Consider the following 6,095-nt stretch of genomic DNA (forward strand, 5'->3'; position numbering starts at 1 on the left):
CATTGTGTTTTTGGTTTGATACTCATTGTGTTTTACATTATGTCTATTGTGTTTATCCTGTTGTCCAGTGTGTCTTTTATCTGTTGTCATCGATTGTGTTTTTTGTCTACTTTCCATTGTTTTTTTAGTTTGATACTCATTGTGTTTTACATTATGTCCATTGTGTAATACACAACTGGGTTTTCTCATTGTTTTTTATGTAATGTCCATTGTGTAATATGTAACTGGGTTTTTGAAATTATTTTAAAGTATAACAAAATGGTACTCATATTAAAGATAAAAAGACGTTTGGTTTTATGATATAATTTAAAAAAAATGACGTATAAAAAGTTACGGACATTTAAAGATTAAAGTAAATAACATGTGACTTGCATGTGCATAATTCCCCCTTGATTTCTTTTTAGACACTTGTCATTCTAAAATGACTTCTTACACTCCTTATTTTTAAATCCGGTTTCTCAATAGTTTTAGTGACATAGTTGTTTGAATAAAATAGATTATAATTCGTAATTTATGTAAGATTAAAATAAGTATAAAATAGATTATAATTCGTAATTTATGTAAGATTTAAATAAGTAAAAAATATGATAATGGCGTAGGTATATAGATTAGACATTTAGGATGCATTTGGATTCTTGTTTTATACATTTTTATGCTAACTTTTTTTTTTGTTTTTTGTTTTTTTTGTTTTTTTTGTTTTTTTTGTTTTTTTTTTTTTTTTTTTTTTTTTTTTTTTTTGCAAAAGCTACGAGTGAGATTACTCAATGAAGCATCTAATTATAATGTTGAAGTTAGCAATCGAGTTAAAGTCTAGCCTGTTGAAATTAGTCAGTGAAGCATCTTGTGAAGTTTATTTATTTTTTTATTAAATAACTGAGTAATGAGTAAATTACATATTGTTCATGTCGTGAGTCAAAATTTTACTTTTGGATATCTTTTTTTAAAGATTACATTATATATGGTTTCTAAAGATTTGCTCAATCGTAAAATATTTAGTATTTTTTTAATAAACGGCAGTGTGAGGGGCATGGTTAGGTCATCAATCGACACGTAGGACCATTAATGGATTGCCACATCACCCCTTTGTCTCATCTACCATGATTCTCATGGATTAAATCATGGCAACCATGGTCCTCATTTACTTATTTAATATTTCCTTTTTTTTCACAAAAATAAATTAAAATAAGATAATAGTGGTTTGAGTCATGACCATACCCTTAGGGTAGTGGTTTTGGATGATAGATTAGAAGTAGGTGACATGACACTCATATGATCATGAGGGTCATGACCATACCCTATAGCCTTAGAAAATCAATTCAATTGTTGAAAATGACCATATCTATTGTTACCGAGAAATAAGTTGGGGGGTTGAGATCCTGTACAAACAATGCTAATTATAAGAACCGTAAGAACATATCTGAACCATTGATAATTTAATTCAAGGGTTGATATTGATTATAAATAAAACCCTTATAATTAAAAATTACTACTAACAAATTAGGGGTAATTTTGTAAAATTGCTAGTCATTTGACCATTTTCCATTAAATACAAATTCCACCAAGGTTTTTTAAACTAAAATAACTTTTATATACTTCATTATTTTTTTAAAAAAAAATATACCATAAAATCAAGTATTTTTTTATCTTTAATATGAGTACCATATTGCTATACCTTTTATGTATTTATAAAAGTGATTTTTATAAAAAGTTAACAAAAGGTGTTTTATAATTGTGTTGATAACGTGCTGATTATGTGTTAACTACAAAATAATACAAACAAACATCAAAAGTAGATATAATCAGCACATCTGGTGTGCTGATAATGGAGAACGATTGAGGATGTTGTGCTAATGTCGTTTATGTTGATAATGGAGAACGATTGAGGACGATGTGCTGATAATGAAGAACGATTAAGGATGTTATGCTAATTATATAGTGTTATGCTGATTATATTTTTTGTAATTATTTTTAATTAGTTATAAATAAATATGATCAAAAGGTCTAAATTACCCATAAACTAATTTTTTATTGATGGACACTTGTCAATTATGTGTTGGTTCTTATGGTTCTTACAAACTTAAGTGTTTGTATTTGATCCCATTCCATAAGTTGGGGTCATATGTATGATTTTCTAAAAGAATGACTATAAGTAAAATTCGACTTACAAATGTGTTATTAAATTCATGCATCCATTAAAAATTCTCTATAATATATTCAAAATCAATCATTGTTGTAAAATGTATAGTTTTTGGTAATATATAAATTAATCATTCATATCCATAAATTAATTAATATTACTAACGACAAACTCATGGTATATAAATTTAGAAAAGGTTGGATAACCTAATAACACCAGACTTATTAAAAATTAAAATTTAACCACTTATATATAAAGCTAAATGCCAAAATACTCCTTAACCACTAGAAAAAGTTGGCATAAATTAAGTTGGGTGTAGGGTTAAACATGCACACTCTTGCTTTTTTGAAGTATAATAATGTTATGTTGATGAAATTAGAATCTTATCATTTATAAGATAGGGTAGGGAAGGGAAGGGTGGGGGTGGGTTATGTCTTTAAGGGACACTTATAGGACATTTAGCCCCTTACGGGGTGTTTTTTTTGTGTCAAATGGAAGGTATTGGGGTGCAAAATAAAGTTAGTAGTTGACTTAAATCTGGGATCTTTGCCTTCAAAAATAAGGAATATGGTACATGGGGTGGTGCCTTGGTTAAATATAGTAAAACTAATTTTTATAAAAAAAGTAACTTATATTAGTTTTTTTCTTTATCTTTATTATGTTGATATGATAAAAAGTAATATTAGTTTTTTCTTTGTCTTTATTATGTTGATTTTTCTCATATTCTTAGCATTTTTTGTATTATTCATCCTATCCTAGTTTTAGTAAACAATTTCAAAGAATGATATGTGTTAACATTATAGCATTCCTAAAAAAATAGTTTTAATCAAAATTGACATGTTATTATTTTTTAAATGGGTTAATATCATAGAATAACGACATTGTTTATTTAACATTCTTGCCTTAATATCCGCTTTTACTTCAAATATATCTTTAAGATGACCAATATTTTTGGTTAGATGAGATCCGCTTAACCTTCACATACTGCCCCTACTTTAAATATATCTTTAACTTGTAATATAATATAAAATATAATAATGATGAATTTTTAATTAAACCTTAACAAAATAGATTTTTATGAACTTATTTATATTATATTTAGAGTAAAATGCCAAAATTGTCACTGATGTTTGGTCTGATTTGTCTGTTACATCCAAAATAACCTTTTTTTTTTTTTTTGTATATGGACATTTTAAGTTTTAATTTTGTTGTCATTTTCATCCAAATCACAAACCCAAATAAAGTGTATCGTTAACTCAGGGATGATTTTGACAATTTAGCTATTTATTTTTTACCATTATATAAAAAACAATAAAAATGATTATAACTATAATATATTCTACATATACACACACATTTATATATATACACACTGTGACACCCAATAATTCACGTTAACACGGTTAACACAACTCCGTTATCTCAATCATTATCTTAAACATTCACTTATGCATTGCACTTGATTAGGATTAATTAAGTGTGTCAGTTATTACACAAACACTCACATAATGGTAATTCGGAGAATTACCGAACCAAACACGAGTTTGTTCCCGAACGTTGGTGATTAAGTGAAATTATAATTCCGGAATAATTATATAAATATAAATATTGTGAATTATATGTCATTTGATACTTACGTGCATTATGGGAACTTTTATGAAATCGCGTGCTTTTACGCTTGATTACTTGGTTTCGTGTTTTATTATATTGTGAACATTTTTAGAAAAAAACAACGAATTTCGTGTTAGGTTCGTGTCGTGTCAAAAAATCACACCCCTAATCTTGATGTGTAAACGAACTGATACCGACTAGATTTCCACAGCAAAGCGCGGTGAGAAATCCACTAGTATATATTAAAAGGTGTGGCTTAATGAATGATGCAACACGTTTTAATTTTCTCCCTTCAGCTTTTAATATTTGTTAACTTACTAGGTTAGAAACCCGTATATTACACGGGGTTGTACATTAAAAACACTATAATTTAATTTTTTTTACCAAATATCTCATCACCGAAATTACATATTGTTACATGTAATAATGGTAAAATAAAAGGTATAATAATATATCATAAAATTTAAATGCCTATTTATATAGCTAGCTAAACTCATCAAGAAGCAATCTTTTATAACCCCCATGTAAAGAAAACTTTTTTATTTATAAAGTATGTTTCTAAAAGTATATCTTTAAAAAACAATTAAATAAAATTAAAAAAAGTGTAACAGTATACCTCCACGTATTTTTCAAGCACCACAATTTCATTTTTTTTAATTATTTTAGTAGTCTCAAGTATACCTATAATATTACCGAGTTAAACTATACAACTTTTGGTGTACATTTGACGAGGTTTTGTTTTTTTAAAAGGGTGTAGTTGACAAAATTATTTACCAAAATGACTTGTTTCAAAAGTATTTATCAAAATGGGTTCTTTTATAAAAAAATAAAGAAATACTAAAAAAATCCTCTAACCATCCTATCTTCTTCCTTGTTAAATCTGGGGACTCCATAGTTATCGCCACCAAATCACTACATCCTTTTGAAAAAAAAAAAAACTCTACATATGTTGTTTTTTAACAACGAATATCATGTTTATCGTAAGACTTGAACCCAAGATGTCACATTTAAGTTATCAAGATTGTAATGAACTAATGATTTTTCAACTAAGAATGTTACTACAATATTTGCATGCATCATAATACCTTGAGATACGCCTTTAAAGATATGCATAATTGAATTTAGGTAATTACAACTGATTTATTTACTTGCAGTAAATGCATTAATTAAATCTAAATGTTGACCACGTTTACAAAATACCTAAATTTTTTTGAAGAGAAAACATTTCTTACTAAAAAATTAAAAGCAATTAAATCAATCAATCAACCATCAAGTATTAATTATTAATTATTAATTATTATTATTAATCAAGAATAAATAAAAGGGTTAATAAAATGTAGGAATACTCACAACATGACACGTGACAAAAATAGTCCTAATAAATGACAAGTGACAAAAATTAAAGAAGGAAGCCTAAAAATCATCCATATGTACTTTATTCTTATTTATTAGTATAGAGATACACCTCTTGCACTTTACTTAATTTATTTCTTTTCTTTTTCTTTTACTATTTTACATTCTTACACTTTATACTTTAATAAACTTATCACGCAGCTTCTAGATTTTAATAAAGTTCACTTTTTGGATTTTCTTCTTCAGTTATACCAAGTGCCGGTATCGTATCGATGTTGATTGAATTCCCACGCAGCGCACGGGTAATTTTAGTAGTTTAAAATAAAGTGAGTTGGGTATAAACAGAGTGGATTTAAGACACCTATAAAGAGGTTCTGTTACACAAATTAATCTCGCCCGCTAAGAAGCTCGAAGAGTGGGCTTGATTCATAGAATGAACAAAAAAGGCCATACAGAGGAGAGATCAGAGATTTGAAGATGAAAACTAGCAAGCTACAAAGCCATCGTAACAACCCTCTTGCCTACGTAATCCTTACCTCCCATGGAAGCTTAGGAAATTTATCCTTTGATCAGTAACAAAACCATACCAACCATTACAGTGGCGAATCTTGAGATTTCCGACCGAGGGACGAAAGTCACCGGACCTAAAAATTTCTATAAAACCGGAGGGTTGAAAACGTATATACAAAAAAATTTATATACGAAAACTACATACTCTCCATTACTGAGCGAAAAGTTTGGGGCGTCGACCACCCCCTCCGGCTCCCACTATGTTGCGCCCATATTAACCAATAAAATCACAGATACCCTACTAACCAATAAGATCTTGCAAAATGTATTCCGCGTGAAAAATGTGTAGGTGGGTCCCCCCCCCCCCCCCCCTCTGTTTTTTTGCTTCGTAGTGTTAATTATACTAAAAAATTTTGAATTTTTTGAACTAAAAATCGGTATATGAGCCTAAACCAGTTTGAGTTGAACCCTGGTCCGGTTCAGC

The sequence above is a fragment of the Helianthus annuus genome, chromosome 8 (assembly GCF_002127325.2).
Source record: "Helianthus annuus cultivar XRQ/B chromosome 8, HanXRQr2.0-SUNRISE, whole genome shotgun sequence".
Lineage (NCBI taxonomy): Eukaryota > Viridiplantae > Streptophyta > Magnoliopsida > Asterales > Asteraceae > Helianthus > Helianthus annuus.